The 10,213-nt window shown below is 44.6% G+C and overlaps 1 pseudogene; it reads right to left on the bottom strand.

The window, feature by feature from the left end:
- Positions 1 to 395: 395 nt before the first annotated feature.
- LOC148926417 (uncharacterized) lies at positions 396 to 1,054 on the bottom strand (annotated as a pseudogene).
- Positions 1,055 to 10,213: the final 9,159 nt, after the last annotated feature.

Here is a 10,213-nt window from a genome sequence, read left to right as displayed (position 1 = left end):
CGAAACTTTCAAAAAGTTGGTTTTTTCCCACGAACTTTAAAATTGACAAATAATATCACGAACTTTACCCCCGGTTTGTTTTTTCCCACGAATGAAAAAATTCACACAAATAATATTATGATACAGATTTGTTTTCATAATTTCTCGACAACAATTTTGAGAGCTTCAAGTTTTTCAATCTTTGAAGATAGTTTTTTTTTGAATCACGCCCTCCAAAATTGTTCTTCAATCTATTAAAATAACATGAATTTTTTCATTCGTGGAAAAAAACAAACTAGGGGTAAAGTTCGTGATATTATTTGCCAATTTTAAAGTTCATGGAAAAAAACCAACTTTTTTAAAGTTTCGTGATATTAGATGTCAATATCCCTAAATAATATAAAGAACTTGCTAATCTACGCGCCTATTTGGAGACAGTCGCCGAACTTGTTCGGTGGCTTCGCGTTCCTCTTTGGCTTCGACGTCGCTATTGAAGATTGTCTTTTCAATGCCGCATGCTCTTCCATCGGCGACTTCCCTTTGTTCCCTTGCTGCTCTACCTGCGTTTGAGGGCGTGGCTGTGGAACCGTATCAACCCCCTCCCTGATAGCAACATCCTTGTCCTCAAGGAACACATTGGGAAACCTACACTTGATCACCTCCAACGGCTTCCATGTAGGCGAGTCCGTGCCATCGGACCAGCGCACCAGCACGTGTTCTCGTGGTTGGTCCCCGTGCCACAACGTGCGTCTATCAAGTATGCGCACCATACAAACCAAAGGAGACCCCCAAAAAACTCTGCCGGCAGATCCCCCGCTGCATCCTCAGCTACAAAAGGGCGCAGAAGGCCGACGTGAACGACATTATGAATCCGGCTCCCCTCCGGCAAACGCAGCCTGTACGCCACCTGCCCAATCCGTTCAATCACCTCAAATGGGCCATAGTATCGCCACGCAAGTTTGGCCGACAGAGGCCTTGCAACCGAGTGCTGCCTATAAGGTTGCAATTTCAGAAGCACTTTGTCACCCACCTTAAATTCCACATGGCGACGATGCTTGTTTGTCGAATCACGCATCCTCTGCTGAGCGCGTTCCAAATTCCTCCGAAGCTACACCAACAGTTCCGACCGCTGCCTGATTAAATCACGCATCCTCTAAGTTATTTTTTGCCACTGATGCCTTGGGTTATGAGAATTTCTCCTTCTACTTCCTTTCTTATTTTCTCTTTTTTTTCCCTGGACTTCGTCCAGCTTATACCTCCTCATTTTCCTGGACTTCGTCCAGCTTATTCCTCCAGATATATATTAATTTTTTTTCTATTTTCTCCTTCCTAGATTCTTCTCCCTAAGCATCAGATGGCAGCCCCTTTTTAAATGTCAGCACTCAGTATTTAGGCTTATAACTTACTTATATTACGGGGCTTCACAACTAGGTCAGCTAAGGCATTTTCTATCTTCCTTACTTCTTCCAAACCGATTTCAGCTTATTAAGGAAAGATGCCTCAAAGTTATAGTGCATCCTATCTTCAATTACTGTCGCTAAGGGAATCTTGCCTTATTATCTTTACCAGTTCATGCTTAAAACACACAATCCTAAAAAAAACTAACCCCTAGACCTAATGACTCTTACGCATGTTGAGCACAGATTGCACTAACTCCCTCCCCCCTCCCACTTCACTCCAACTTGTCTCCAAGCCATCCTAGTGAAGGGGGGAAATAGGGAAGTTGGTGCACACAATTTAAACAAAACACAGAAAACAAACATATACAAGATACAAGAAGAAAACTTCTCACACTTAGACCGGACACCGGGCTAAGTGGGAGAAGACAGAGATATAAAAAGAACATGCTGAATATAAGCATAAACTTCTAACACTTAGACCAAGGATTGGGCTAAGTGGGAGAAAGCAGAATTACACAAGAGACAAACAACATGCTCAACTTAAACACAAACTTCTCACACTTAGACCAAAGATTGGGCTAAGTTGGAGAATGCACATAACAACAACTATAACAGACTCATCATAAATAAAACACAAACATACGAAAAAAATAAGATAAAATAAAACAACTGAAATATAAAATTTACTTGGTCAACGGGGGTATCAATTCTGAGTCTGGCCCCCTCGGGAGCCAGACTTGGATGGTACGTTGGGGCGGTTCAATTTCACTTTCTTTTTAGCCAGCGACGCCGGCTCACCTTCTTCGACCATGGGTTGTTTTGTCAGGGGCTTCTTCACTGAAACAGACGCAAGGGACGGTGATGCAAGTGGGGCTACCAAGGGCTTAGACGAGGGCGGGAGCTGCTGGAGTGAAGAGCTTCCCTGACCGGGCTGCCTGGCCGCATTACCGGGTCCAGGGGGCAACCTCTACTGGTTCTGGGAGAATTTATGCTCAAGCCACTCTGTCATCTTCTTCATCAATTTGACCGCATCAGTCATCCTCTCGTTCTGGGCTAATGATCTATTGGCCAAGACATCAATACTCTCTTTTATGGCCTGCAACTCCATTCTGGCCCCGCCCAGCTCCTCACGCATCGCGGCAACCTCTTTCCTCAACTCTTCCACATCTGCACTCACCACCTCCTCCTCTGGTTCCATCTTAACGCCTACCACGCCTTTCTCCACCGCTGCCCCCACATTATAGAAGCACACATCCTGCCCTTTCATGAAAAGGAGCCCCTTGTTAAAGAAGTACTCCAGACTGAACAGTTCCGGAGGCTCGCACATCATCACATCAGGCTCCGCCTTCCCAAACTTCATTATAAATTCCGTTGAATGTAGGCGTCTAGCAGGTGGCAGGTATACATGTGGCGTGATGGGTTGGCAGTCATTTGGTGGCAGGCTTGGGCTAGCCAATAGCCAAGGTGAACCTTGATCCTTCTCGACATGCACCAGGTGAAATAGAGCTCGGTGGTAGTGAGGCTTGAACTGGCTATACCCATGAGGTTGTAGCCGATAAATTCTTGCGCGAACCGAAGGAGGTGATCTGTGATGTGGATTCCCTTGGACACACTGGTCTTAAAATTTCCACTTCTGCCATGCGTTATGGCCTCCCATGCTGTCTGCGGTGTGAATCCTGGTGTATTCCTTAGTGGGCCAAACATCCTGTCGTTCCAGATCCCCTCGTCATCCTCAGCGTTTGTAAACAATCCCATTTTGAGGGACCACTCTCTAATGCTCATCGTGTGCTCGATATTGAAGAGGCGGAATGAGATCGAGTCGGCATCTGGGTCGGTGGTTGCTTTGAAGCGGAATGTGGAGAAGAAATCCCTTGCTACTACTAGAGGCACCTCTTGCTCGATGTGGTTCAGTAGCCACTCAAACCATATGTACTTAATGTGGCAGAGGAACTCCTCCTCTGACTCAATGTGCTGCAAAGACGCCGAGTCATAACGTTTTCCAGACTTCGCCAGCTTCCCCACTGCGATTCTTTCCTTGTAGGTTTGTGCTCGCCTAGAGTCGTTGAACTTGGCCATCGATCCCAAGAGCTTCTTGGTAAGCCATACCTCAGTACTCTCGTAGTTCGGGATCTCCTCTTCTTCAGATTCTTCGTCCAGTTCGCTTTCAACCCCTTGACTGCCAGGTCCAGGAACCTTTGATGGTGCACGGGAAGGCGCTTCTGCTTCCTTGACGGAAGAGATTCGCTGTGACTTCCTGGGTTTGGGAGCGGCCACCTTTTTGCCCTTACGTTTACGCTCCATGGCTATGCAGCGCTCCTCCGCATTGTCAACTTCTTCCTCCGACCCAGGCATTTCCTCATCCTGTACACTTCCTGCCCCTGGGGCAAGAAATCCTGATCCCCTGGACTGGTCAATATCATCTACCTCGTCCAGTGCGCTCCTTCGCGCCATTCTTCTTGACTCCCTCAAATTTACTGGCGAGTCTTCTCCCTCTGGCACATCTACCAGATCCACGATCTCATGTAGCCCTTCTTCCCTGGGCTCCTGTTCTTTAGCAAAAACGGGGACTTCCTCCCCCACAAACTTTTCAGGGATTTCTCCCTCAGTAAATATACACGGGGTTTCCCCCTTAGATAGTTTCAGAGTCTTCTCCTCAGCAGTTTTCGGGGTTTCCCCCTCGACGAACAAACTTGGGGTTGCCCCCACAACGGATTCAAACGGGGTCCCCCCCTTAACATACAGATTTGGGGTCACCCCTTGGCATTCCTTGGGGTTTCCCCCTCAACAGACTTTAAAATAGGGGGTTTCCCCCTCAACAGACTTCAAAATAGGGGTTTCCCCCTCAACAAATTTCCCCATAGAAATTTTACCGTCCCTTGCGACCTTATTCCCAAAATCGTCCACCGTCATTCTGTTAAGCTCCTCCGCAAAACCACTAACGCCATCCTGCTCCAACTCAAGTCCACCAACGCCCTCTTGCTCTTCTATGTTTGGGCTCGGCCCAGTTTCTGCATGTGGTTGATCTTGGGTAGACTCTTCGATTGAGGCTTGGGCTTTCTCCGAGTGTGGAATCGAGGTCTGGGCTATTGTATCCTCAGGAATTGTTGGCGGTTGTGGCGCAGTGGTTGCGGCTCCGGCATATTTCCCTTGGTGCATCGCCGAAAAAAGGGAAAATATTCTTCTGGCCTCTTCCTTGCTGCCAAATATTCCCTCCAATTCCCTCAAGAATGCTGCCTCTTTAGGGTCTTCAGTGGTAGTGGGTTCTGGATTTGAAGCCAATCTCCACTCGGTTCGTATATCATGCATCGGAAAAGTTGCTTGCGCGGGAACCAGTGGGTGCGCTTGAGATGAATCGCTAGATGGTGGTTTTGGGGCGGGGTTTTTCTTCCTTGCAGTAGTAGCTGGTGCCTTCCCCATGGTTTTTTCTGCAGAGATTTCACGAAAACTAGGGTAAAATGTGGGTTTGGGTTAGAGAAAAATTGGGTATTGAGAGAATTTTTTAAGAGAGATTAGAGAGAGAAAGGTCGGTTGGGGTTTTTGATTTGAAAGGAAAAATGAAATTATTTTATTTGTTTTTAGATAAGGAAAGCGAACGGGTGATGTAAGCAATCGTACGCCTCCTCAAAAGGCGGATTTTGAATTTCAAAAAGTAACCGACTTCCCTCCAAAAGTATTTTGCCTCCCCTATCCATCTCTCAATAACACGCAAAAATAAAGGTTAAACACCAAAGTCCTAGGTCGAGGATTATGAATGACAAAGCAATTTCCCTAAGGAGCTTGCTGTTTCGAAAATATTTTTGGAAGATTAAATTTTTTTTCTTTGTTTGGATTTTCTTATTTTAGAAAAGCGATTAAACTATTCACACCCGCAGATGAGTATTCTCAAGATCCCCTAGGTCAGTGCACAAATAAAATTTTGTTCCTATTTTTCCTAACTTGGGAATTCGTTGAGAATAATCATTTGCCTGACCAGTTAGGCAATAATTACGGATGCATGCAGTGGCACTTCCTCCACTACATGCAATTCCAAACTATCCCTAAATACTTTTACCTGATGTCCATTGATGAGGAAGGGAACAGAATTTGGGGCGCTTCCTTGGATTTCCACTGCTCCATTTGCTCGAAGGCCGACGATGGTGTATAGTCCTATCCACTTGGATTTCAGCTTCCCAGGCATTAGCTTAAGCCGAGATTGAAAAAGAAGTACTTTCTGCCCAACTCGTAGTTCCTTGACCCGTAGGTTCCTGTCATGCCAAAGCTTTGTTTTCTCCTTGTACCAAATTGTTGAATCAAATGCTTCCAGCCTTAGTTCCTCCAGCTCTTGTAGTTGCAGCTTCCTTTCTTCTTCACAGGCCAGCACCTTCATATTCATCTCCTTTATGGCCCAATATGCCTTGTGTTCCACTTCCACAGGCAGATGGCACATTTTTCCAAACACCAATCTATAAGGTGACATCCCAATTGGTGTCTTGTAAGCGGTCCTTTAGGCCCAGAGAGCAACATCAAGGCGCTTACTCCAATCCTTCCTTGTGGTGTTCACCGTTTTCTCCAGAATGCTCTTGATTTCTCGGTTCGAAACTTCGGCTTGACCATTTGACTGGGGGTGATATGGAGTAGACAATCGATGGTGGACACTGTATTTCCTCATCAACGCCTCTATGGTGCGGTTGCAGAAGTGTGTTCCCTGGTCTGAGACTATAGCTCTAGGCACTCCATACCTGTTGAAAATATTTGCCTTCAGAAACTTTGCCACTTCTTTTGATTCACAGGTGGGTGTAGCCTTCGCCTCTATCCATTTGGACACATAGCCAACCGCGACCAAAATATAAGTGTTACCATGGGAAGATGGGAACGGTCCCATAAAATCCATCCCCCACACGTCAAAGATTTCACAAACTATTATTGGAACTTGGGGCATCTCGTCCCTTCTTGAAATACCTCCTGTCTGTTGACATCTCTCGCAATATTGACAGAATTCGAAAGAATCCTTGTTCATTGTTGGACAATAGAATCCATTGTCTAAGACTTTTCTGGCGGTTTTTCTAGGTCCAAAATGACCTCCACACGCCAGGGCGTGGCAGTGGTTGAGTACGTCCTTCTGTTCCCATTCTGGAATACATCGTCGGATTACTTGATCTGAGCACATTTTCCAGAGGTAAGGATCGTCCCAAAAGTAGAATCTAGCCTCACTCTTCAACTTCATTCTTTGGGCCCGGGAAATTTCTTGGGAGCTTGGCATTTCCCCTGTGACCAAGTAATTAGCTAGGTCAGCGAACCATGGCTTTGTATTCATTGGATATTTCCCTTTGTCTGATGTTCCTAGACTCGTTGCTGCTAGCACCGCTACCCATTCGATGGGTCTAGGAAGTCCCATCGAGTAGTACAAATGTTCCTCGGGAAATGCATCGGGCACGACTTTCTCATCTTCTCCTTGCATAATTCTGCTTAAGTGGTCAGCCACTTTATTTTCTGTCCCCTTTTAATCTCTTACTTCCCAGTCGAATTCTCGCAACAGTAGCACCCACCTGATCAACCTTGGTTTTGACTCTTTCTTGGCCAGGAGATATTTAATTGCATCGTGGTCAGTGTAGACTATCACCGTCGACCCTAGTAAGTATGGTCGGAATTTTTCAAATGAGTATACCACGGCCAACATCTCCTTCTCCGTAGTGTCATAGTTCTTCTGAGCCTGGTTGAGGGTCTTTGAGGCATAGAAAATGACATAACTCTTTCCCTCGATCTTTTGACCTAGGACTGCTCCTACTGCAAAGTCGCTCGCATTGCACATCACCTCAAAGGGGTGATTCCAATCTGGTGCTCTGATTATTGGAGCAGAGATAAGCTTATCCTTCAACATTTGAAATGCCTTCTTGCAATCTTCGTTAAAGACGAATTCCACATCATTTTGCAGGAATCCTCTGAATTTTTTCTAATTCGTAGGGTAGGGTAACTTCGAGATCACATCCACATTGGTCTTATCCACTTGAATACCTCTCTCCGAGAACACATGGCCTAAGTCTATTCCCTCCGGCACCATGAAGTGGCACTTCTCAAAATTTAGAACCAAATTCTTCTCCTGACATCTTCTCAGCACCAGATCTAGGTTGGCCAAACAGGAATCAAAAGAATCCCCATACACAGTGAAATCATCTATGAAAATCTCAATACACACTTTCAGAGATCTGAGAAGATACTCATCATACAACGCTGGAAGGTGCCAGGTGCATTGCACAAGCCGAAAGGCATTCTCCAGTATGCGTAAGTACCAAACGGGCATGTAAAAGTGGTCTTCTCTTGATCGTCGGGATCGACATAGATTTGAAAATACCCACTGTATCCGTCAAGGAAACAAAAATACTGGTTCCCAGCCAGTCTCTCTAGCATTTGGTCGATGAAAGGTAAAGGAAAATGATCATTTCTAGTGTCCTCATTCAGCTTCCGATAGTCGATGCACATTCTCCACCCAGTCACCAGCCGAGTCAGCACCAATTCATTTTTATCATTCTTGACCACTTGTATCCCTGACTTCTAAGGTACCATGTGGACGGGACTGACCCACTCACTATCCGGAATGGAATAGATGATGCCTAGAGACAGCAGCTTCAAGACTTCCTTCAGAACTTCCTCTCTCATGTTCGGATTCAGCTTACGCTACGGATCTCTATGGGCCTTTGCACCTTCTTCCAGTCTGATGTGGTGCATACAAAGATCAGGGCTGATTCCTACCATGTTTGAGAGAGTCCATCCTATGGCCTTCTTATTCCTTTTGATTACCTCCAGCAGCTCATTCTCATGTTTCTCTGTCAAGTGGCTGTTTATTATAACTGGAAAAGTTTCATCCTCTCCAAGGTAGGCATACTTTAGACTCTCCGGCAATTTCTTCAACTCCTTCTTGGGTGTGATGGATTCCTGAGGTAGAGGATTCTTTTACAAGATTCTAGTTGCCATTTCCCCTGAGCCAGTTGCCTCGTCTGGGCCTTTTGCCTGAGCAGAACAGATTGGCTTGAATGATAATGGTTGGTGGAAGAATGCCATGATCGCTTCATTGATCTGTTCGTCTGTCATATCTTAAGTCAATAAAGTTTCACACCACCCTGCTACATCTCTGGCAATGGAGTGACTCAGTTCTAAATTGTTGAACTGCTCTTGCATTAGTTCAGTCTCAAGATATTCCTGGACCAGGGGGTTAATAACATCGATAGCATGCAAATTTTCAACATCTAGTGGTTTTTTCATAGCTTCATCGATGTTAAATGTGTATTTCTCCCCATGATAATCCAGGCATATAGTTCCATCAAACACATCAATAATGTCTTAGCGGTGCGTAAAAATGGTCTTCCTAAAAGCGCTCCACTAGACTTAGCAGATTCATTCTCACTTATTTTTATCACATGAAAATCAGCTGGATACAGGAAATCATGCACTTTAACTATCACATTTTCCAGCATACCTTCGGGTGAAATGCATGTTCTATCAGCCAACTGAATTACCACCTTCGTGTCAACCAGACTTACCCCTATCAATTTCTTATATATCGAAAGCGGTAAAACATTTATTGATGCTCCTAAATCACACATTGCATGCTCAATCTTAATGTCACCCAAAGAAATAAGTAAGTGAAGTACTGTGGTTGTTTTTTTATCTACATGCACAAAATGGAATATCAAGCTTCCTGGGTCCAGAGAATCCACTAGATCACAAGGTCTAGGAACTCGCGGAACACTGAAAGATCTCGGTCGTTGGACACACAATATATCACTTCAAAATCCTCAACCCGCGTATACTAGAATTAGTATAGGGAAGTAGGGATCGATCCCACGAGGACAGATGCGAAATCATGCATTTAAAGGGTTTTTGGGTGGTATGGCTGCTGCCACGCAAATTTGGGTTGAGGAACTTATACTAGACAAAGGAAAAGAAATTTAACTATATCTAGATCTAAGAACAGGAAAACAACCACGTAACACAGATTGACATTATATCATCACTATCTCAAATCAACTTCCTAGATCTAGTAATACTGCTACCTAATCTAGCTAGACAGACTCGATGCATGCAGTGGGGACCATTTTCCCGAAAATAGAAGTGTACGACCAAAAAGCTACAAAATAACCAACTCTAAGCCTAACTACCTACAAACGCAAAACATCATCGGAATTTAACTGAAACATGATGAAAACAGAACAACGCTAGCAACTCAACGGCGACCAACAAATCGGACGTCAGAAAAACGCCGAGAAACCCAACAAAAACTCAGATCACTATCTCCTAGATGAAGTAAAGCAAAAACGAAAGAAGAAATTCAAAATCCATGCACAATTCAGTTCCTCTGTTCAGATCCACACGTCGGATGCTAAATCCACTCCGGATCCAAGCATCCGAGACAAACTCCTATCAAAATCATCTCCATAACTACAGATTCTCCGATTCTCCACAGATCAACAACAACAACCACAGATCAACTCATATTTCCCAGATCAAGTACACAAAACATCCAACACATAGAATAACAATCAACCTCCGAAACAAAACTCCTCAAAACATAGAATCAACATAAATCAACACAGAATCAACACCTTCATAACATGAAATAAAATTCATAGATAAACAGCTAGTAGCAAACGGACAATCGACTTCGAAACGACGCAGTTCGACAGAATGCAAAACATAAACGCTGAAAAGTAAATGATTGTATCTTCGCCCTCCTTGAGGACGGTGTTGCACAGAATTTCCCAAAGATGAAACCACTACTCTACCCCAGAATTCCCATTTCCCAAGTGTGTGTGTGTGTGTGAGAGTTGAGAGCTATATCCTGTATATTATGTGTGTTGCAT

The sequence above is a fragment of the Salvia hispanica genome, chromosome 5 (assembly GCF_029641045.1).
Source record: "Salvia hispanica isolate PSC_SH4W2 chromosome 5, Shi_PSC_v1, whole genome shotgun sequence".
Classification (NCBI taxonomy): domain Eukaryota; kingdom Viridiplantae; phylum Streptophyta; class Magnoliopsida; order Lamiales; family Lamiaceae; genus Salvia; species Salvia hispanica.
The sequence above is the reverse complement of the archived record's forward strand: the minus strand, read 5'-3'. Positions and strand labels throughout refer to the sequence as shown.